The sequence below is a fragment of the Strigops habroptila genome, chromosome 8 (assembly GCF_004027225.2).
Source record: "Strigops habroptila isolate Jane chromosome 8, bStrHab1.2.pri, whole genome shotgun sequence".
In the NCBI taxonomy this organism is placed as follows: Eukaryota; Metazoa; Chordata; class Aves; order Psittaciformes; family Psittacidae; genus Strigops; species Strigops habroptila.
Window position 1 is genome coordinate 14,137,426 of NC_044284.2, and position 24,802 is coordinate 14,162,227.

Genomic DNA, 24,802 nt, shown 5'->3' on the forward strand with positions numbered 1-24,802 from the left:
TAATATAAGTGTATTGAATGAATGTGTTGAATGGCTTAAGAAATAACACAATGTCTTGTTCTTCATAATATTTGTAGTAAGTTCTTTATCAGCACTTACAAAGCAAATGCTTGAAATTGTAGGTGAAGGACATAGTTTTATTCTGTAGGATTACAAATGTTATGAAAGTACATAATGGAATAATATACGAATATCTTGTTTCTGGCTAATACAGAAGGGAAGAAGCTTTTGGAAGTAAGCACTGCGAAGGAGAGAAGCGTTTTGGAGACAGACTTCCTTGGCACAGCAGCCCTGCTTTGGTGAGAACAGAGGAAGCCCCCAGGGGTAGGAATGGGGATGGATCTTGGAGCTTTGGTGTTTGGGTTTTGTGTAAAACCTGCTGCTGACCATGTCCCTTGTAAGGACAGCCGGTAACTCAGCACCAGGCAGCCGTATGCTCACCTCTCCTCCTTCCCCCCTCTAGGCAGAATGGGGAGGAGAATCAAAAGAACCCCACGGGTTGGAATAAGAACAGTTTAGTAACTAAAGTACAATATACTACTACTACTGCTAATGATAAGGGAAATAACTTTCTTGGGCAACCTGTTCTGGTGCCTCACCACCCTCACAGTAGAGAGCCTCTTCCTAATATCTAATCGAAATCTACCTTCTTTCACTTTAATGCCATTCCCCATTGTTCTATCCCGACATGCTCTTGTAAAAAGTCCCTCTACAGATTTTTTGTAGGCCCCCTTTGGGTACTGGATGCTGCTGTAAGGTCTCCCCAGAGCCTTAGCTTCTCCAGGCTGAACAACCCCAACTCTCTCAATCTATCTTCACAGGAGAGATGCTCCAGATAATTAAGAAGTGGTTGGTCATTTGGTTTTGTAAGCAAGCTCTCAACTTGGCACCCAACTATCCTACAGTCATTTGCTGAGCTCAGATACTTTCCTACTGGTTCTTGATGGCAAGATTTAGTGATTTCTGAGTTCAGGATGGTTTTATATGCCATTAACCTTGACTGTTTTAGGGATGCTGATATTGATGGGGAAAAAAAGAATGGCTACTCTGATGTTTTTGTGGACGTGTTTTAAAGGACTCCTCTCTTAGCTACATCTGAGAAGTTTTTGTGAGCTTAATGCCCTTTGTGTTTGCTTGCTATGATTTTAATAAGTATTAGCCATTTTAACAGAAGAGTAAGCATGTTCAGTATTTAGGATAACTCCTATTATTTCATCTATGCTGTGGTTGTACTGCCTGATCCCAGTGCCTCACCCTCCTTTTGTTCTCTGACCTGCATGTCAATGCAAAAGTGACTCTTTTAGGCAGAGAAAGGAGCAGTGCAGCCAGTGCCCTTTTTGCAGATCAGGTTCTCAGTCTGCAAACATCCTTCTCCTGTTGTTAAATGTACTTATTGAGAGTGTGCTGGCTGGCTGACAAGCAGGAGAAGAGCCATGAGAGCCATGCATCTTCCTCTGAATCAAGTGCCAAAGATGGTTAAGAGCTAATATCTTGCCAGCACTAAAAACCCTTGTGTGTTTTGGGGAAAAGCAGGGGACAGGTTACCAGCATGAGGGGTTCCCTCCCCTCTCCCCCCCACTTTTTCTAGCTAATCTATCCTTTCTTTAGTGCTACCAGGAGGGTTTATATTGACCTTGACCCCCTCCCCAGCCATGTACTGCGTGTAGTTGCAGTAACTGACTATAGGGCAGAGGGTAGGACTGCCTGTTTGCCTTTGTCTGACTGTAGAACTCTTGGCCACCTTTAAGCCTAGTTGAGGCAGCGCAGACTTCTCTTCTGGTCTGTAGCCCCTGTAATGTTGTCTGTGAATTCCAAGTGCAAAGGCTTTAATAGTTTTGAAGTAATGTGAGGTACAAATGCAGTGTCTGTTGCATTGCAGAATCTCTGACAGCAATACCCAGACTGGGAATTGTAATTGAGGTCCTGTAGCGGTAGCAAGTTTCTGGATCATGTCATGCAGGGGTAATAGACTGATTCTGCAGCCCAACTCTGCGAGCCAACTCTGGAGGAAGGGGTTCCAGATGGCTGAACATGGTTCATTTGGCTCTGTTTGTTGGAATTGCAGTGACCAAATGACTGAACTCTACTTTAATAAAGCTTTGTGGATACCAGAACAAAGGAGTTGAGGAGAGTATAAGGTATGACAAGACAATTGAGCCAGGCTGCTCAGCTGCTTGTAGTCCTCAGGAGTAATTGCTTATTTTGCTGTGTCTGATGGTATATCACTTACACATTTATCAGGTGCTTATGCTTCAAATAAGGAAATCAGATAGAAGGTTAAAATATATTCTTAGGTTCAAATATATCCTTTTGCTGGTGGAAAGTTATTTTAAAATATGCAGTTGCAATAATCTCTATGTATGTATTCAGATTTCAAATAATGACTGTATCCCTCAGGTTGAGTGACTGATCTTCATTTTCTCTTTGAAAATTGAGATCAACCAGGCAATTTAAAATGTGTTGCTTTCTTGCAGGTCCTGATTCTGCAATCCTTACATGGAACAGTATTTACCTGAATGAATAGTACCATTGTACTTATTTGCAGGAATAATTGCTCTTTGGTTTAGTAAGGGTGACGAAGTTGAGCTTTAATTTGCAACAGCTAGTACATATGCTAGTGATTTTCTCTTCGCTGCATATAAACAAAGAGTCAGCACAGAAGTATATGGATAGTTTAAGGGTTTTCTGTGTTGGTGTCTTCTGTTTGGTTCTGTGGTATTAAAAGAAAAATGTTCTTAGGACAGCATTTACATTGTATGAGAATGTTTGTCTAGACTTGTTAAAAGATACAGTTCTCTCTCTTCTTTAAAGAAGCAATAGTCAATGCCTGAGAAGTTTCTGACACTTGAAACTGCTTCTCATCTTGGGGAAAAGGAGAAGTGGGAAGAAGCAAGTACAGATTTAAAAGAAAAATGTTGATAAAAGGTTAGAATGAAATACTTGCCTTTGAAGAAACAGTGAGTCAAGTTTTTTCATGGAGATTTTGCAGTGATCATACTTGAGCATACATGTGATGTAGTCCTACTCCTTTTTCACAGCTTTGAGCTGTATCTGTTCAGTGTATTCTGAACTGTATTCAGATCAGTGGGCAGGCTCCTTACAGTCACTCCTTCCTCTCCATCTTTCTTGAAAATATCAGGTAATAGTGTTAAAAACAAAACATTCCCCACCCCCAATGTAATATACTGTGATTGCCTGCTGAAGCAACTCAAAAGTGATCATACGTGTAACTTCATTTTAGAGAAGGCGAATCACTTTGCAGCCCCGTTTGTGAGGGAGAATGGTAGGCACTTAATCATCTGCCAAGGCTTTAATAAGGAGTTTTAGTCCTACCTGTAATTACTTCAGCCAATAATATGCTATTTTCTAATTGTTGTTGAATGCTATTCAAATTCATATTAAATATTCAAATTGTTATAAACCCCATCCCCTGCGCTGAATGGTAAACATCAAAAAACATTCATTCTTTCACAACACAGTTTCAATTTCCTCAGCCAGTTTACACAATTTTTTCCATTGCCTCTAAGAAGAAACTTCTGCCTCTGAAGACGTCATGAGATAGGAAAATGCAGGGGCTTATTCGCCTTGGGTAAAAACAGAGTAAATTAAAGAAACAGGGTCACTGGGGCTGCAGAAATTCATATTAACATTTGAATAAATGATGAAACTTAAGTATCAAGACTTTTGCTCTCATGGTGAGTGATGGGGGCTTTTCTTTTTAGTAGATCAGAAATACTTATTTTCAACTCCTACTATTTTATTCTTGTTTATAGACAAATAAGGGTTAGTGACAGAACAACACGTTGAACTTCGGAGTTCTTGCTGTTGGGTGCTCAGGACAGAGATACCTAACTAAATGTGTTGAGTTCTTCTGTTAAAAACCCCACACGTTTTTTTGGGGGGATGGGGGGAGGAGGAAGAATTTCTGTCATTTTAGTTTGAGTGAAATGCAGTTCTGAGCAACAGTGCTTTGTTTCGATGGCATGGTCCCATTCTAGTCTGGCTTGCCAAAAGCCACCCATGAAAGAAAGGACCCAAAATTTGGAAATCTGTTGTCATGGTAGAAAGATCTGCCTTTCCTCCCTGAACTCTGCAGACTTATTTTGTAAAATAAGTCAACTGCAAATAATTTTTCCATCATGAAGAAAAAATCTAAATACAAACAAAAGTTACAATCAGTATAACTTTCTCTATTGTGACATCTATTAAATGTCACCTCTAAGTTTTTCTTAAGGAGCTATGTAAAATAGTGTTACAGCAAGGGAAATGTAAGTCTGTTTCTGAAGAAATACTTTATTTGACATTCTACTTGTCATATCAGTTGTCCTATGTCACTGAGTTTGCTCTAGTTACTTCCTGCAACTTTACAAGTTGGACAACGACGTCTTTTGTTTAGTATTAGTATAATTTGTTATAATTTAATTTATTTTTAATTTAGATAATTTCCGTAGGTATTAGAGGATTTGGAGAGATTGGGATTTGGTGCTGTATTCATGACATCATAATAAACTGTAATCTGGTCACCTATTTAAATATGTTGTGTTGTTGAGACGTGTTAGGTCCCCTGTGACCACAGCAGTTTAGTTGCTGGCAGTGTGCCGCGTAGAAGTGACAGCTCTAGTTCCCTTGTGTGTCTTGCACTTCAAATACAGACAAATGTGATGTTCATGTTGAAGCTGCATCCCCACCTGTGCCAGGCTTGAGATCACCTGTTATGTTGGAGGGAAAGGTGCCATTTAGCTCCAGGGCTTCAGTGTCTGCTTGTGCTTTGGATTCCTCAAGAGCCACACGACCTTCTCCCTAAGGCCCTCTTGAAAGCTCCCCTGAGGGAATAATTGTGGAGCAGCTACAGCATCCCAAATACCATGCCAGGAACCGTTTTGGCTCCTGCTTGCTCGGGAGGAGGAAACTGCTAAACTCCTGCCTGAAGGGACCAGGGAATTTCAGCTGTTTTCCAGTCATCTGAACCACATCTTTTGAAAATCTGTTAATTCTGCAGGCACATGCAATGCTTTGGGACAATGAATGCATCTTGAAACTTAGGCTGCTGAGAATATTCACTCGGGTTGTCTTTTGCAATTGCAGAGAAAACATGTTTTTAATTCATAGTCAAGTTAATATTACACAACCTTTAAACAGAACTCTTTTAGGGGCACGTTTAAAGCTGTATTATCTTACTGTGCTTTCACATGGGAGGAACTTTAGCAACAGTGTGTAATATAATTTCAAATTCAGGTTGTCCCTTAAGAGGCTTTCGGTTCTACTGCACTGACTTGGTTGCAGGCAGCCTTTTGTCTGTGAGAATCCAGGACAAAGGCATGGGGAACACTGAGGGATGGTGAACACTAAGGCTTCAAAAAAGAAGTGCAATCCTCTAGCTATGAAAGTATTAAATAAATCTCAGTGGCATTTCTAGTAAGTGAACTTCCTTGTGCCTTAAACTGGTTTGTAGGGGTAGAGGTACATTTTCTTGTCCATGTTTGCTCCCTTCCTTCTGCTGAGACAGTGGTGCACCTATTATGATGGAACATTTACTCAGCTGGACTGAAACCATCAATTCATTTTTGCAGAGGTCACCAAAAATCCATCAGGTGGTAATGACACTCAGTCACTACTGATGTGGGCTGGAAGAGAGCCAGTGATCTAGAGGAGAAAGGCAGTCTAACCCATTACCAATCCCCTGGAGCCACTGAGTCCCCCACTTTTTGCTCATCTTTCTGCTTCTACAGCTCTCACAGGTTAATCTTTCTTCTTCTATGTCTAATGTGATAATCTTTCTTCTCTTACATACGTGCTTTTGACTTTCATGACAGTATGGCTGACAAACATCCTCAGCATTTTTCCTTCTGATGCAGAAGATAATAGTCAATAGTGCAATGGTCAATAGTGGTTATTAAAAAAGTAAGGAAAAAAGAAAGGGGAGGGGGGCGGGGGAAGAGAGCAAGAGAGAAGAAAAAATGCCCATGAGACAAAGGGAATTCTTTATTTTAGACTTCCACGCTAGGGAATAATTCCCTGTTTTAAAATGTGTACCTTTTAATAAGAATATGGATATGAAGACCTGCTCCCTATATACTGTGCCTGTAGTACAGTGTCCTGTAATTCAGGATACCCCATAATAGAGAAGCAAAACCACTCACCTCAGCTATTAGAGATGAGTACCTTGGTGATTTGTGCTTGTCAGGCTCTAATGTTCCTGGCAGTGATATGGAAATGTCCCAAATCGTCTGAGTGCTGAGGAATAGTCCCGCTGTACTAAATGGCAGCACTTTTTCAGCATCTCAACCCTATGGGAATCAAGTTATGTTAACTCAGGTGTAGCGCTGTGCTTGGGTGTCCATACTGCTTCTGATGTTTGTGTTGGATTGTACGTTAAGATATAGCTGAAAATATGTGTGTCTGTGGGCCAGGTGAGAAGAAATCAGACTTGGATTCAAAAACAGACACTGGTGAAGATTTGCCTGGACTATGTTCATTTTGAGGGAGTAAAACCCAAGAATTCATCCTGATTTTTTTTTTTTTGACTGTTCCTCCTTACTGCTATACTGTATAAATGCATCTAGAAGAGTATTTCTAAAAAATTTGCAAAAGAGGCTATAAATTATTAAGTCTTGTGACTACACATTCATTCTGGAATAGGGTTTGCAGCCATCCTGAGAAGACTTCGTTGCTGCTGCAGTGTACCCAGTTAGGGAAAGAAAATATCCTGTGACAAATTAATAACCTGCAGGAGTTGCTATGTGAATACTTTGGGAAGAGTATGTGTGCTGAGATGCTTTTCCCTAGCAAATCAAAGTCTATTTTTATATGCATTGTCAACATTAAAAAAAAAAGTTTTGTTACTTGAATTAAGTCTTGTTGCATCACATAGGATTAAAATGGGTCCTTTGGCCTTTATTGTACAGTATTCCGATGAACTGAGTTATAATAGGAACATCTCCACTTGTATCCTGTGCCGCTTTCCTTCCCTCCTCCTCTTCCAAGTTAGAGAAACCAGGGCCTACTGTTTCTATTTAACAGAAATTGTTTTAAATTAGCCTGGAGGTGTGGTTACTCCTGTAATCCAGTGCTTGTAAACATATGATCCTGCCAATAGAACAGCGTAGGGTATTTTAAGCTGATATGAAGTGGATCTATGCCAGGAATTTTTCGTAGGAATAATGAAGTCTATTTTTCAATGTCATGTTTTGCTCTCTATGCAGCCTCAGTTATAAAATAGTCCTGAAAATAATCTTGAACCTCTGTGAGGAAGTAAGTTGGAAGTGTTGAAAACTATACTACAGCAAACACAGCAAGCCTTCTTTGACTGTGTAAGCAGCCTGTTATTGGAAATTTCCTTTAATTTACATAAATGAAGTCTGAAATTACTGTAAATGAATTGGCGCAAAGCTAATATTACCACCACTTCCCTTTTGCATTTTATTACATCTTGTATCTTTTCAGGCACAATTTGCACTTATCTGTGGCGCTGTAAATACTGCCCTAGTGAACAAACATTTCATTTCAGTAAACAATCCCCAGAAATAGATTTTTACCGCAAGTAGTTTGTTTTTAATAACACATGCTGCCTCTTGGAGTTAGATTCCTAAAGGAACTGTAAAATGAATTTCTGTCGCATCATCTGACTTCCCTTCTTTGTCAACCTTTTAACAGATGTGTTGGGTTCTCTGTAGTTACTGGTCAGCTTTTATTTATTAAAACCACAATCAAAACAAACCAAAGGGAAAAAAACCACCAAACCAAACAGTGGGGGGTGGTGGTGAAAAAAAGGAGTGCACATCTATCAAGGTAGGTATTCAAATTCTAAATTGAAAATTTTGGGTCCAGAGCAATTATTTTCAAGTAAAAAATGCCAACTTCTAGGGCACTAATTACAAACTCAGAGTGTGGTGCAAAGGTTGCTGTTAGGAAGTCAACGTTATGATTCTTTGTGGTGTCTTTTTTAGTCTAAGAGCAGTTTTCACTGCCCTTTTGAGGTTACCAGTGTTTTCCAGGAATGAACCTAATTTCTGGTATTTGCTTTTTGTGCATTTGATGTTTCACACTTCTTTTAGTGGTGGGCTGTGGATTATATGAGCTAATCATTTTACTGATTTGTATAGGGCATGGAGGTGCTGATGCAGGAGTTATGTGATGTGGACTGGGAGGAGTGTGCAGGAGCCTGCTGTGTTCAAGCAGAACGAGGTGTTACCCACCAGGTATGTGAGCAATATACCAGAGGAGTGCAAGGGCCCAGAACCAAAGTCCATTTGAGGTAGTTGAAAATATCTCCACTTAGTACAATGGGCTTTGTGTCATGGTGTGGGTTTTGAGCCACAAGAAGGCTGTGCAGAAGCTAAGGTCTTTTTGCAAATTTGGAACTCAGTGAAGTTGTATGAAACTTGAGCCTGGAGCTCTGAACAGTAGCGTTTCTTACTAAAACTGCATTTTGGGGACCAGTTAATTTTGCACCCAAATCCAGTAATCTGTATAATTTAAATTTTATGTTTTCTGAGAGCTAGGCACAATAGACATGATCATATTTATTTATTTATTTATTAAATCCCTTTTTCCCCAGCTTTTCTTTTGTCATAAATAAATTGTGATTCAATGATATGTTGCATTTGGCACTGATGCATGGCAAACAACTGTGAGCACTGTTGCTTGTACCTGGGAATCTGAAGAGTTTCTAGATTAGGCTAATCTAGTTGTAAGGTATTTATGTCATATAGTTAAGAGCAGAACTTGACCCATTAATATTTTATGTGCCTCCCCTCACTTCTTGTTTTGTATCAGGTGGCATGACATATATAATGTTTCCCACACATTTATACTGGATGATATTCAGATCTCCTTTAAGACAGCGTAAAAACAACATAATTTGCCTGGGAGAGGTGACAATATATTCAAATCTGGTTCTGCAGCAGAAAGCTCCCCTGCAACTTCTACTTCTTTACATACGTATTTCTTGAAAACACCTAAGTCTGTCATTAGGTTTCTGCAAAGATCTCAGCTGTGAGATTTTTGTGAACGAAAGAGAAAAAATCAATTCTCTGTGGATTCATAGTGCTTATATATGAGGATTAGGCTAATGCAGATTCACAGGCAAAAATCAATATAGATTTCAGAAATCCCTTCTGCTAACGATGGAACTGATCATGCAGTTCACAGCCTTAATTATGTATCTTCTTTATGAGACAATAGTAATACCTTTTCACATGGACATACAAGTTGAATTTAACCTTCACCCTATACTAATTTTTTTCTTGCTGGGAAAATATAAAGTGCTAAATATTATTTGCTTGGTCAAGGAGTAATAAAAATGATGGACCATTGTATAATTTATTCAAAATAATCATAATGTAGCACACAGACTAACTTCTCCCATCTCCTATCCTCCACAATAACAAATATAAAGAATATTTCCAGAGTAGCGTTGTCTATAGAACTTGCAGAATTAGGTAGAGGTTTATGGTGATTAGAATAGTTATCACTCAGATTTTATGCTTTTATGGAGCAATATTGCAGAGACCTTGTAATCTGAGGGTAATAAACATTTCTCAAGAGGAACGAAGGACCCATTTCTTTTGAAAGGCTGTATGTTTCACGTGAAATCACCCACCTTATTCTCATAGTTATTGAAGAGCTGAAATGCAGTGAAACTAGTAGGTAACTAGTAGGTTCTTGTGCATACAGATTGCAAATGGTGCTCCAGGATGGAATGGTCTGAAGACACATAGGATGCAGGGGTGATGCATACCCCAGTAAAACTTATGTTCACCATAGGCATATTGGTGGTTGTAACAGAAGGGGCAATCCTCACCAGCTCTTGCACCACCTGCCACATTTCATTTTGAGGCATTCCCAGACCTGTTGGTATTTCTTTCCCCAGAAAGTGCTTTCCTTTCTTCCAGTTTCTGAGTAATCTGTCCCAAGTTTCGCTGCATATTCCGTTGAATATCAGATAATATATTAAGTCAAATTTCTACCTTCCCATTCTTTTACTCTTTTTTTCTTCTTTCTCTCATCCATCCACCATGGTAATAATTACTTTAGTTGTTTCTGCAATGGTATGTGTCTCTGCATTAAGGTGAAATTCTTCCTGTGGTCTATAAACCAGGAGGATACATTTGAAAACAGTGTCTCTTGTGATGCTCATAGATTAAGCTGAGAGCTTTTGTTACCAGCTTCTCAGCCCTGATGCACCTGGAAAGGATAGAAATATAGTTTTATTGGTACTCTGAGGGACAAGTAAGGTTCCCAGCAAGCATACATCAAAGAAACAAATTTTGCCACCTATTAATGACATCTTTGGTTTGTGTATTTTTTTAAATGAAAAAAATATGTGAAAAGAAACACTTGGGTTAATTTGATGTGTTGCTGAGCTGGAGATGCATCCATTCTTTGTTGCTTTTAGGATAATGCAGCATATGGTGGTTATTGCTGGATTAAAGGAAAAAGCCCAATTTTAATTCCAGCTGTGGTCATGTGATTTTTTTTTTTTTTGATTTGCAAAGGCTGATGAGGAATGGATTTGGAATATGGGATTTGGATTTTATGACCTTGATAGTCTCTTAAAAGAGAGCTTTAAATTGTCAGTTCTTTATAGATTGTGAGACTGTGCCGGAGCTGTGATGTTAAGAGCAGTTGGGCACAGCTGGTGTTGGTTAGGATCATCTTCTCGTGGACACTTTGCCTGTGACTGCAGAACAGAGAGAAACATAATTTGTTAGGTGTTTAGAGTAGTTGAAATTAACCAATTAGGCCTGAAATTGTCATTTTGAGATGTAATGTGTTTATAACATAGAATGTGCAAAAGATGTTTTAGCTCATGATTAAGAACTAAAATGAGAAGGGAAGCCCTGGAGATGATGATAATTAAGCTCAGATGGAAGAAAGCTGTCTAGATGGAAGAAATTTACAGCTCTACAGCCCTTTCAAACTAGTCTGAGTTTGCCTTGTATCCTGCCATGGAGTGGCTGAAGTTTTGGTGTTCAGAGGGAGATTTTGCTGGTTTTGAGAATTTTGTTCTTTCCAGTGTTATGCTGGAGTAATATAGGAGGGGATCTACAAGGAGAATACAACTCGTGGATAGAAACTTCCATGCACTTTCAAGTATACTCAGTATTGTCTAAAAGAATAAATAAAATCTCTTGACCTCATGAATGCTTCCAGATACTTTTCCCATTTCCTTCCCACACCTTTCAAACATAATCATGCCACTTCTGTCCTTGATTTTGCTGCTTTTCTTCCTCTTCATTTTTTATTTTTTTTTTTTTCTTTCATGGTGAGTACTCAGGTTCTTTCTCTCTTCACCACAACCCGATTTCCTTGAATAAGGTCAGTAACAGATTCTTCAAGGTAAAATCTGACTGGTTTGTTGCCTTTTTTTTTTTTCCCCACAAGCAGTATTCTCTCTCTATTTAAACTTCCATTCTTGGCCTTCCAGGGTTCAATCAATGCTTTTCTGTTGTTCTTTGCACATTTACTTCATTTTCACTGTTGCTGTTCCTGTTCAGTCTTCTCTGCAAAGCTTCCAAACTCTCATCCCTTCTCTCTGTATTTTCTCTGTGGCTGGCTTCTGCATTTACAGCTGTGAACGGTATTTTCATGTTGATGATTTCCAAATTTCTTATGAAAACTTTTCACATCTCTCTGGCTTTTTCATTCCTTGTTCTGCTTACCTTCAGTTCAGTCCCTATTGCTGTTTGTTAACATCACCATTCTCAGTACTGATTGCTAAAGTATGGCTCTCGACTCTTGAGCCTTTCCTCCTTTATCTTGGTAGACAAACCTTGTTGGTTCTTCCTGTGTATACTGCTTGTTTAAATTCGTGCAATGAAATGCCTGTTTTTGCTTTAGTAACTAGTTTTCTTAACAAACATAATTTCTTCCACTTTGGCCTCCTTCTCTCTGCAGCCCTGCTCACGCCTGTGCAAAATCTTGCTTTCTTATTTTGTATGTCAAGATACAACAAAGCCTGTCTCATTCTTTCCAACTTCCTTATCAGTGATGTGACTGTTGTTGTTTGTCTTTTATGCTGTTGTCCCAAAGTCCCCTCTTTTTTCTTCGTCTTTCTGATGTATTTATTTCCTTGTTGTTTTATTTTCCCTGTCCCCTTGAAGGCATCTTCTGCAGTTGCATGCCCTGTGGAAGTTAGACCAAATGGTCTATATGGTATTTAAAAGAAAAATAAATATTTTATTAGTTCAAAAGAGGAAAACATGGTTTATTATTCTAAGTAGTGGGTTATCTGTGCAATTCAGGAAATTGAATATGAAATTTTCCACCTTTAGAACTTGGAAGTGATAAAGTGACACAAAGGTTCTTATGAATAATAATTCACATTTAGGAATAATTTAAACTCCAACTTTTTAAGATTATTCTGAATTGATATTAAAGAATCAGTGAATAGAACAGAGAATGTTTAATAAGCATACTGGTGCTCTGCAGTGCTGGGATGTCTTCCCAATGATTTAAAATGCATTTCATGTTGATTTTTCCAAGGTTTAGGGGGATTTATACATGAAACTGAGCCTTTTCAATGTTTATTCCTCAGACTTGGCATCTCCTTACTGCTGTTATAATGCCATCTATTTGGACTGAATACAAATTAAAAAATAAAAACAAAACCAAAGCAAAGCTCCTATTTTGGTTTTAAATGCCTCAGTGGTTTACTAGCAGTATGTGCTTAATTACTTGTTTAGAATTCAAAGTAGGATGAGTTTTGTGATTGATATTTTTAGTAGAACATTTTCCTTTCCAGTAGTTCTTAGTACCATCCTGTAGCGAGGGGAGTCCCTGCTAAAGTTTTCGTTGACTGCTAAATGATGTGAAAACTATGTGGACTCTGGTTCACAGGAGAGTTTTGCCATGTGTTAATTACTTCTGAATCATGGTTAAGTTAGACATCCTCCACCCTCCCTTTTTCCACATACCTACGAAGGGTAGAAACATGGTGTATCAGCTTTCTTTTAAGAAATACCAAAGCACTTCTTGGAATTGCTTCATTTGAAGAGCTGGGAGCTTTAAAAGAAATACAAAGACAGTGAAACTCTTAAATTGGGCAACTTATGATAGTTTCCATCTCACAGCATATATGCTTTTATATATTCAGGAAGTAACAAATATAGCAAATAATATAAATGTATACTAGTGCAAATGTTGAAACGCAGTGTTAACATCGGGCATTTGCATTGATCGGCTACCCTGTGCTTCATTTAGTTTTTTAATCTATTTATTTTGCATTTCTCTTAAATTTTATGGGCTTGTGAAGGTCTGAACGCTAAAATATTGGTGATTAAAAGTAACTCTGACCAAAAATGCTGTCTTAAGATGCTTTTGGAAAATTAACCTGGTTATTTTCACTTTCATATATTACATTTTTCATGTCTTCATATCATACAGTTTAAGATACAGAAAGTTTTCCAGGTAAGGAGTGTAAAAAATCTGCCAAAAATACGTTTGCATGTGCAAACATACACATGTATAGTTATGACTACCAGGACTTATAGTCCTGGTGTTAAATGTCTTCTCATCATGCCATTTGAGGCAGGCATTTAATGATAATTGTTTACAGTTATAATTTCTTACAATGCCAAAAAAGTTACTCACTTTCAGGAGGATAAAATACACCAATTTGAGTGAAATTGCCATGAGAAAGCAGTCTGTAGCCTTCCTGACAGGCCTCAGTGCCTCTAAGGAAAAAAAGCAGCTACCATTGTGCATTAGTAGAGTACTTTGCTTTTTTTCTCCTCCATAATTTCTAATTGCTATTAGTTTCCCAGTTAAATGTACTAAAACATTTCTAATTTCTTCTCATGCTAAAAGGATAATCTAGTATATCCCTGTACAGAATATTTTAAGTAATACTGTTGTTGCCCCCTCTTCTCAGTAAGATCCCATTTGTTTGTGCTTTAAAACTTCTGAGTGTCTATTTAAATCATATTAAGGTGTTGTTTGCTGGCTTTTGCAGATAAAACCTATTATGGTTATAGCACTGTACCTCAGGAAAATGAAAGAAGTCCATATTGCTGTGTAAAAATGCCCCATATATTAGTTATCTGGAAAACTCTACCAGTCTGTCTTGTGAGATATCAGGCTGTTCTTTTTGACTGTTAGTGTGAAAATACAACCTGTGTAGCTGTGAGCACTGCTGCTTCTGCTGGAGAATTGAGATCAGAATGAGTGCGGAAACTTTGAAAAATCAGGCAAGAGCTGATCCAGCAGGATTAAGAGCTGATTTCTTAATGTTGAATGAGAACTTGTAGGCAGCATGTGTTTGGGTTTTGAGGGACACCAAAAGTGAAGACTTTTTATTATTTATATTCCAACAGAAGCACATTCAAGATCAAAATCCTATTCTGCTACCTACTGTTGCCCTCTGAAGAGACACTCCCTTGCCTACTGTGAGTTTGCCTATGTTGTAGCTGTTACTTGTAAATATATAGAATATTTGCTGAACTTCCTGATTTCTTAAGGATAATGTGATGATTTCTCTGGTCAAAAGCAATTCTGACTTGGAAAAGTATACAATAGAATAATTTAGGTTGGAGAAGACCTTTAAGACCATGAAGTCCACCCATTAACCTACCACTGCCAAGTCCACCACTACACCATGTCCCTAAGTACCACATCTGCATGTCTATTAAATACCTCCAGGGATTGTGACTTCACTGCTTCCCTGGGCAGCTTGTTCCAACTTTTGACAACCTTTTTGTTGAAGAAATTTTTCCTAATATTTAATCTAAACCTCTCTGGTGCAAATTGAGGCCATTTCCTCTTGTCCTATTGCTTGTTACTTGGGAGAAGAGAGTGAGAGGCTCAAAACTGAAGGCAATATTCAAGGTGCAGCCTCACCAGTGCTGAGTACAGGGGGATGGTCACTTTCTTAGTCCTGCTGGCCACAGCATTGCTGATACAAGCCAGGATGCTATTGGCCTTGGCCACCTGGGCCAACTAACTCTCATCCTGCACCATCTACAGTCACTGCTTTGACTCTGATCCCTTACCTCCTCCAGTAATAGCTCACTTGCTCCCTCTTCTCATTGAGTACAGGGAGAGAAAGGAACTGGAAACATCAACACCTTCCCTGTTCAACCTCCTTGCTTATGTTGAAATGCAGAAAGGGAGAGCTTGCTCTGTAAAAATTTTAAAGGGGAAGCAAATCTGTTCTTTGCATGACCTAGCTGAAATTAAGAAAGGAGAGTGGGACAAAAAAAAGGCAAGGAGACAGCAAATAGGTACATGAGAAGCCCACAGGAGCTTGGTGAGGAGAGGGGCATGAGGGCATCCATCTGCTTGAAGAGGGGTTGAGCGCTGCTGCAGCAGGACTTACCAGTTTTGCCTGTATTGCTAACATTGATGGCATGAGTGAAAGCTGTGTGTATAGAGATGAAGCATCACCCCTTGCTTGACAGTCACACGTAGTATGGTGTTTTTGGCTCTAGCTTGATGAAAGACTGTCTGGCCAGAGGAGGTATTGGAGATCAGAGCCAAGCACTGTGCTAGTCAGTCAGTGCATGTGAGGTGGGGAGATCAGTTTATTTCACTCAGTGTGTGGAGTACAAGGTGAACTTAACCAGCCATCTACAGTTGCCTTATTGATACTTTACAATTAAAGGTTAATTTACTGTTGAAGACCTGTAAAATAATGCATACAAAATGCTGATATATAGACTTGTATTGTGGAATGACAGACAGCATACAACTAAAGACAGTCATAACTGTCTCATGCTGCCTCTTGCCAGCCATTGAAGGTGCCCATTTTACATAGCAGCCATGTGAATGTTGATTAAAAGGAAACACTAAAAAATTTAGTAGTTTGTTAAATGAGTATTGAAGGAATTGTTAGATTTGCTTAAATCCATTTCGTTAATTGTTCTGTATCCTTCGGGTTTACCTGCTGCTACCTAGATTATACAGTATTTCTATTGTACTAATGAATAATTTCAGATACTACTTTAGCTGTTTCTGAGCTCAGATTCAAAGTGTAAGTGGCACATAGTGCCTCCTGAAAACCTGCACGCTTTGCGGTAGACATTTCTCTCTGATATTTACTCAAATAGAAGTGGATATAGTGTTTTCTTCTCAATTTTTTGGTCTGACTCCTGTGACTCTGACTCCAGTAAGTAATGCCAGTTGCATGGGTAGATGGATCTGACAGGGTTGAGAACTAACAGCATGTCAGACGCTTTTCTCCAATGAAGGCTATAGATCAGAGCTAGGAATCTGCTGGAGCCGGAGAGGGTGACAGGGGAATAACATCCCTTTCTCTTCCATCGACAGGGGTAATAACTCCTGGCTCTCTAGGGACAGATTGTAAAAGCCAATAGCCAGAAGCTGTGAAGCAGGGAGGGTAGAAGAATTGAAAATTAAAGGGGGAGTGAAAATTTTGTGTAAGGCTTTAGTGAGATGTTGGAATAAACCATCAAGTGTCATTCTTTTAATTGCATTATTGTTGATAGACAGGGTTCTTGGAATATTAGTTTTTATAACTTTATAAAGTTAAATATTAGTAAAATACTAGTTAAAATGATTAAGATATACCGTGCATGCTTTTATGTGTAGCTAGGTGTCATATATTCTGTGATAACTGCTGTTATTGGAAGTGTGTGGAAAAAATGTTCTACAAACATTGCTTTAAAATTAAAAATCTTTTCATAGTAAAAAAATGATAGTTAATATCGTTACTGTATATAGACATATTTTGAGCATAGTGATGCTGCACATTGTATACAAATCAGATCACGAATTCGAATGGCTGTGTGATTTATAGCTGATAGCTCTTCATATGTAAAATTTCACTTTGTTCAGTCTTTCATACTTCACAAGCATTTAAACTTTAGCTGTGTTTGTGTCCAGGAGGTGTGTTTCAGTACTGCTAGATTTTACTAATGTTATGATACCTGCCTTATACCATAAGTCTTTCATCCATTTCTTCGTGGAGCAGTAGCTTAAAAACAGTTTAATGACAAACACCTAAAGAAGCAAAACCATTATGAAAAGGCATAGCTCCCAGACTCTTAAGAAACAGAAGTGCTTAAAAGTGGTATTTTTTATATGAGTTGTTCTTGCTTAGTTTTTAAACTGTGACTGGTGTTTAGTTAAATCTTTTACAGACTCAGTTCACTGAAGGTGACAGAAGTACTCACTTGAGCTCAATGAAAAGTAGACATGACAGTAAATTTTTCAGTCAGAGACAGGAGATCTTGTTATAGGAGTCAGTATGGGGGTCAGGGCAGAGCCTGTTGATGATTGAGGAAAAGAGAAGTAAATTCATTCTGCTTCATGCACTTTGTCAAGTGCCAGTAGCTTACCATTGAGAACTAGTCACCCGTTCTAGTCTTACGGCCCTAGAGGTCACTTATTTGATATAAATCATAGCACTGCATAGGCTCAGCAACCTATTGCCATTCGAGGTGAAATAAAAAAAGAGGAATGCTTCATTCTGAATTGAAATGACTGTGAATATCCCACCACATGTTGCTGTTTAATGCAATATGTGGTTAGATATTGATCTCCAAAATCAAGTCATTAAAATGTGCAGTTTTTGTTTATTGGAATGAAGCAATTAAATGGTTCAGTTATGCCAGACCTTACCTTTTCTGATGAAAACTATTGATTTCTTGCCACAGCTTTATAAGCGACAATGTTTTTGATTACTCTTGACAAACCTCCTTGGAGTGTTAATTAAAATTGTACCAGATGAGCAGGTGTGGGAGATCATTAGATCGCCCGGATCACAAACTACACTTCATATTCTGCAGCCTTGCATAATGAATAGGGCACAAGAGGGGAAAAACAATATCTTCATCAGCAGAATTAGCATCTTCTCTCTCTTTTCTTTTTTAACTAGGTGACATTACATTTTACAGTACATCCATTTATCAGCTATTGAATAACTTCTACTGCATCCGATTAAATTAAATTTCTTTTGAAATATTACATTGCTACACAAACGCAAAAAATTAAATACTTGGCTGGTTTGTGTGTGGATGCTCATAAAATTGTGATACCCACTGCATTCTTTCAAAAACAAAGCAGAAACTTTAGGCATTTTCCTATATAAGACATTTTAATAACATCTGCATTTTTCTTTTGCTTAACTACATGATGGTATAAAATAGCATGGGAACTATTGATTATATGGGTTTTGAAAGAGCAAATTATTTCATGATTTGTTAATTTACAATAGATCTCTTGTCTGGTACAATATTAATCAGTTGATAGTTTTTTCTTACCTTAATATTATGCTAAGACAGTAACAATGCATTGCATTTGTTGTATTTGTGTTGTAAAGTACAAGGATGTAGTATGCTACCGATTATGAAGCCTGCTGTGATGGGCAGCTCTGTTGACTGGATAGTATAAGGGGAAAAAAAGGGAGTTACATTAACTAAGAAAATTAAGGATGTAATGTAATTAAGGGTGGGATATTTGTTTGGAACAGCAGAGTGAAATATGCAAAACATTTGATCATAAAACTGTTTGGCCTGTAAATAAATAGCTTCAATTTCCATTAACATGAAAGGTGAGTTCTAATCATCAACTAACTGAAAGCTTGTGTGGTATGTTTGTAGCTCAGCCCAACTCTTACTGAACTGGCAGTTTGGGATTTAATGGTTTTAAACTAAAAAAATGGGGATATTAAAAAAAAAAAACCCACACCAACCCCACCAAAATATTAAGTAATAATTGGAAAAAGGTAGTGCCTGAGCATTAGCAGCATTTGTCATAGGTGTTCTCTGGAACGGAACCAGAGCTAGACATCATATGCTCTTTGACTAAGTTGCCTTCTCTGTGCCTGTTTATCTTTCTGGAAATAAAATAAATTTATTGTGTGGTACTTGCAGTTCCACAGTATTGCTGCATTTATTTAATGTTTATAATGTTTATTTGAAATCCTAACGCATTTCTGATATATATTTCTTAGTGCTTAACTGACTGTGCATTATGCTTTCCAAAAACTCTCTGAAATGGAAATAATGTTGAAGAGAGGCAATCCTGTGTTAACTGTTGCAATTGCAGAATTGTAAAAGCTAGTAGGTTACAAGGATGGAAGAGAAGGTTTAGAAGTTACCTGCACACTGGAAATATAGATATATTATTTTCTTCCAGCAGAAATCAGCTGAATAACTTGAGTTGTCCCATTGATTTAGGCAAGTAATATAAATGAGCTGGATAATAACTCCAGCTGGAGCAGTGACTCCTTTACAGTATAGTGGTCTATATTTGAATGTTGTCATTTGATCGTGTTTTTTGGGTTGAATGCAGAATATGTTGATCGCCTTCATTTTTTTTTTACCTGATTCTGTAAGATGTGAATATTTTTCAAGTTACGTAAAGCATTCTTTAAATTAATGGATTTACTACTTGCTGACTTCACTTGAAGACATTGCTTCTTTTCATTACATTTGAAAAGGATGACATTCATTCGAATGCATATAATTTGCAGGACAATTTTCCGTAGACTTCAAATATAACTTGGAGGATCTCTATGTAATCTTTTGAGAAGAAGGTATTTCTATTCCTGGACTATAATTTCTTTTGGGTTAGACTAGAAAAAAGGAAAGAGCAAGTTATTTCCAAGCAGCGACGGAAATTGCCATGTACATAATGTTTGCTTGGTAGCTTTAAAGTGGATGAAACAAGATTGATTCTCACAGGCTGGTTTAATGTGGATACCTCTATAGCTGCCAGTATCGCCCAGTACCCTTTGGAATAGCCTTTGTGAGAGGCTGTTAAACAAAGTGGAATGGAAACTAATACGTACTCTCAGCCCCTGTCAGAGCTGAGGGATAACATGAGAAACCTTGGAGTGTTGCTTCTTGTGTGCTACCTTTTCGGTGGTAAATAGGTTGCTGCAACAGCTTGTGAGAGTCAAACCTATAAGAGCTAAACTTTGCAGGAAAAAACAAGTGACAAAAAAGATTAAATAATCTAAGAGGTATAACTGAAAGAGAAAGAAGATCATATGCTGTGAGCATCTAGGGTGTATTTTCTCATGTTATTCAATAGTTTTGTTCCTGCTGATCTGAGATTAAAAAAAAAAAGATAAATGAAACTAAGATTTTCACTGGCATTCCAGATGTATCACATGATTTATTAAATAATAATACTTCCGGAGGTAGAAAACAGTTTTGCACTATATGATCAACATCCTAAGGGAAGGTGGAGCAAAACTGTTTCAGTTTTGTACCCTAAAATCTAAAATACCTTTTTTGGTATGTGAACGCATCCAGATAAGCTTTCAGATTTCTGCCTTTTCTCCTTTCCAGAAGTGTTAATTGTATAAAGCTGAATGGAAGTGGTGGTTATGTGAAGATGCAGAATATTAGCAATAATAATAATAAAAATAATTCTCCTTTACATAGTTCCTTTAATTTCAGGAGTCAAAGCATTTCACAGCCAGTGATCAAACATGAAATGCCCAACATGCCTGAAAGACAGCTTTGATTGCTCGCAGAGAGGGCATCACCAACTGTCCAAAATGTAAGCAGCATATAATGTAGTATATTATTGGATAGGTATGGAAAAATCTCAATGCTTCTAACTGTTGATTTCTTATCTTTTCTTCAGAACAATTACATCATTGTGTTTATTAGTAACTTTTTTCTTTTGTTGCATTCAAATGGCTGTTAGCCACACTGCATGTAAAATGAGTGAAACCTGGAATCTCTCAGGATTAGTGGTTCTCTTTATTCTTTGCTCCATATTGAAAATCATTCCTGTCAGCTGATGCTTTCCAAGCTGCCTGGAAGAACTTTGGCATAGTTTTCCTAACCTTTCAAACAGTAAAATCAAAACTCTGCTTTGATTTAAAAAGAGAGGAAAAAAAAAAAGCTAGAGGACTTTGGCCCAGAGCCATTAAGGATGCAGGCGACTGCACTGCGGTCTGACAGCATATTCCACAAAACACTGAAAAGTTCTCCTCGGGGTCCCTGGAGTGGGCTGAGGCACTTTGCTTGTACTTAACATATATCAACTGTCACCCGACGGCAGTCAGTGTTGAACCGAACACAATGGAACATCCAGATGGTCTAAACAAAGCGAACAAATGTTCACTGCTATTAAAAGCTGTTTACATCAACTTCCAGTATTTCATGTGCTGAAGTTTATATTGTGTCACTACTGGGGTGCTTAGCTCCATCCTCAGTTCGTATCAGGGATTTCTAAACTATTGTTGCTTATGTGTTAAAATAACATTCTGAATATGCCTTAAATACACGCCACTGAACATTTCTTTTTTTTTAAATAGGAAATTGGTCATTGTATGCTAATCACATGCTTTCAAATATTGTAATTGATTGTCCCATCTAATTTCCCCTTGCTTTTAGCCCAATGTAGCCTCCTTCCAGCGCCTCCCCCACCAAACACGTGTCGAGCGTGTACCACGCCATGCCGGCTGCTCGGGCGCAGAGCTGATGGCTGCTGGACCGGACTGCCCTGCTGCCTTAGCAGGGAGTGCCACCGGTGCTCACAGGCCGACTGATAGGGGTGTTTGTGCGCAGCATAGTTTGCTTTCTTCCCTGAAAGACTCTGAGCTATCTACTGCTGTCTTATTAGTGACTAAGATGTGGAAGTGACAAATGGGCATTTTACATCTCCTTCCTCTGACCCTTGTTACTGGTATCCACTTTACTAAGAGTTCAGATCCCTGCCACCTTCTCACTAAAATAAATTAATATTAGGGACACTAGCTTAGCTCAGTCTATTGTTTCTCATGAAGCTGCAATGAAATTCTTAGGAAGACTGAATGAGGAAATCTTTCCAAAACAGTGCTGTATCTTGCAAGCATGGTTTCTGGTTAATTGTATACCATTCTTGAAAGAATGACCAAAAGTGCTTGAAGCACTAAAAACCCCATTAATTGCAGTATTTTTAAAGAATTGAGAGATATAATATTCTTTCAAATATATGATTGAAAGATCACATGCAGGCTGTTATCTATCTGCAGAGTATTTATTTCCAAAATACAAATCAACTGTGTTTTTCAATTCACTTTCAAATGAAACCTAACCAGCCCTCCCACCTTCCCAAAAACATTAGATTGTAAGGTCTTAGAGAAGATTGAATTGGACCATTAGCCTTTTCAGATAAGGACATTTTTCTTTGTTTTGTGACCTGTAGACCTAGCTGTTACCGGTCACCATGGTACTAATAATAAAATGGGGAAAAAGGGAACATGAAAAATATTTTTAAACCACAAAAATCTAAAAATTGGTATTCACTATTTCCTTATAATACTAGTTGTATTTATCTCAGCATACGTAATTCAGCTGCTTATTAGTGATAGCACTAACTTTCACAAAATGGACAAAACCATGCATGTTTTTTCTGAGGGAGAAATCGTGCCACACTTTATATGTTTTGAATAAATAGGGCTCTGCAAAATCAAAACAGGGCTACTGTGAACATGCTTTTAAGGTCTATATGGAGTATCCTAGTGATATTCTTTCTATGATGTTTATACCATGCAGAAGATTTTTGAAGAACTATTGTAGTTCTCAGAGTTAGTGCATTTACAAAGTGGTTAGGGAAATTATCGTTCTGAAATCAGGAGGTTTCTTTAATAAGCTATTAATATTTTCTTTAATGGTAATTTTATAATACAGAATATACAAAGTTTTTTCTTATTTAGAAATAGTAGTTGTTACTCTTTAAGCCTGTTTATTGCAATGTTGAATAAAAGAGTTTGGATGCTACAAGACTTTTATCTTAGTATTGAGAAATATGATGTGATTTTAACTGTCTCTGGAAATGTATGAATGATTGAAGCTGTCTCAATCTTGCTTGGTGTTTCTAAAATACTTATAAAACAGAGGTACTTGTAATAAAATGTAATGTCTTACAGAGCTATTTTCCTTTCTGAAAACAATATGTAAGCATAGTGTAAGATAAAAAGTATTAACATTTACTATCTGGTCTTACTATTAGTTGTGATGGTGATATGGCAAATAGTGCTTTTTTCCTGGTGTGTTCTAGCTGATAATCGTTATGTTGAATACAAGACCAATTCCTGTTTTCAGAAGCTTTGAGCATGAGGGTCCCAGATCCAAATTTGGTATGCATAACTTCAAGTCAGTTCCATTTAATTTTGATCTTTAATAAAATATTTAACTTTAGGCTATTGATTTGACAATCTTGTTTGTGGGCTGTTTTTTGGTTGCCTAAAATGTTGCAGAGAATCAGAACAAACTCCCAGGGTTTTCATGCTCTTCACACTCTTATTTTTTTGGTTACATGGCTAAGTCTCTTTTCTTTAGTGCTGTGTCTGTTGTACAAAGACCAAATCCTTGGCTTGGCAAACATCCTTAGGAATAAAGTTACTGCTGGTAATTTCCTTTGAGTTCTGCAATGCCCACATTGTTTTCAGAGATGAAATGGCTCCTTACAGGCATCTTTATCTGTGGAATGTAATGGAAAGGGTCTGATACATCTCTGTCATGAATGGTTTATGATTCACCTTATTGTCCTAGGTTTTTCTGTCATTTTCCTGTCCACCAAATCCTCGAACAGTTATACAGCACTGCTCTGCATGGAGATCGTCTCCTGGCAAAATGGTGAACTTGGCTTGCAGGATGCATGCACTAGAAACACCAGGGTAAGGTATGGCGTAATGAACTTACAAAATGTTTAATTGTATGGGGTCAGTGCATCAGAAACATATGAAATCTATAGAAGAAGTAGGGTTAAACCCTGGTGACACTGGTGGGCATAGCATTTGAGACTTATTTTCTAGAAGATCAAGTTATGTTGGAACATGACAACAAAAGAACCAAATATTATTAATCAAAATTTTATTAATTTTCTGATGTTTTCATTCCGGGGGTTTACTGCCATAACTATAGGGAGCGGATGCATGGGGAAATGTTTTGCAATAAAGTGACATCATAAATTTGAAGTATTTCGCTGAGCAAGACCTTTCTTGACCATGCAGAATGATAGAGAAAGATTTTACTTTATGTAAGGGAGCCCTGAAAGGTATCAGGACAGAAAACTCTTACAAAACCACAGTTCTCATGTTTGACAGGGGTCAAGCATTGTGCCCGCTGTAGATGAGCCATTTGGAGCCAGATTGTCAATCCAAATGCAAGCTGCTCCGTTTCCTGTTTATGCCTGTGCAGAGTTACACATCCTGACTCGCTCGCCTTCAGCTGCAGGTTTTTCCGCACTCCCTAGGAGATTTCTTCCTTAAAATGGTTTGTTATTTATCATTTATGTAAGCCATTGGAATTTTGTTAATTCCTGTTTTACTTAGCACATGCAAAATGGTATCGTTAGCTAAAGGAAGATAATATTAAGGTAGTAAGAGTTACTGATACTACTAATTAAATGACCTTTGCAAACCAAAAGTCTGATCAGACTATGATTGAATATAGAGAACTGATGCCAAGTTTACTGCTTCACAGAGGCCTGGCCTATTGTATGTCTGACCTGAGGTTATCAGCAATTAAAACCTGGTCTAGTAATTTAAAAATAAGCTTCTTGTATATTGCACATTTACATTATTCCATCTGTCATAAGATTAATTAAACATGTTTGCACCGTAGAGGGACATTCTTAGCAAAGTGGTTTGCTTGGTATGTTCATTGAGTTCCTCTGTGGACAGAGATTGTTAGGATTTTTTTGTTATTCAACAGTATAGCTCTTAAGTAGGTTTTTTTTGGGTTGGGTTTTTTTTTAATCTCCCCATTCAATAAAAAGAAAAAAAATGAAATTAATAAAAAAAAAATCCCACAAAAAACCCAACCAAACCAAAAAACCAAAAACCAACCTGAAAACCAAACATACCTGACAGTTCACAAGGCTTTGTCCTTTC

General features: G+C 37.8%; 1 long non-coding RNA gene across 1 annotated transcript; it reads left to right on the plus strand.

Annotated features, from left to right (window-relative positions):
• Nucleotides 1–214: 214 nt before the first annotated feature.
• On the plus strand, nt 215–24,176 carry LOC115612188. The gene is made up of 6 exons (XR_003992909.1): nt 215–299; nt 8,103–8,198; nt 14,316–14,387; nt 20,370–20,472; nt 23,460–23,584; nt 24,014–24,176. It is a non-coding gene; the product is annotated as an uncharacterized LOC115612188 (long non-coding RNA).
• The last annotated feature ends 626 nt before the right edge of the window (nt 24,177–24,802 follow it).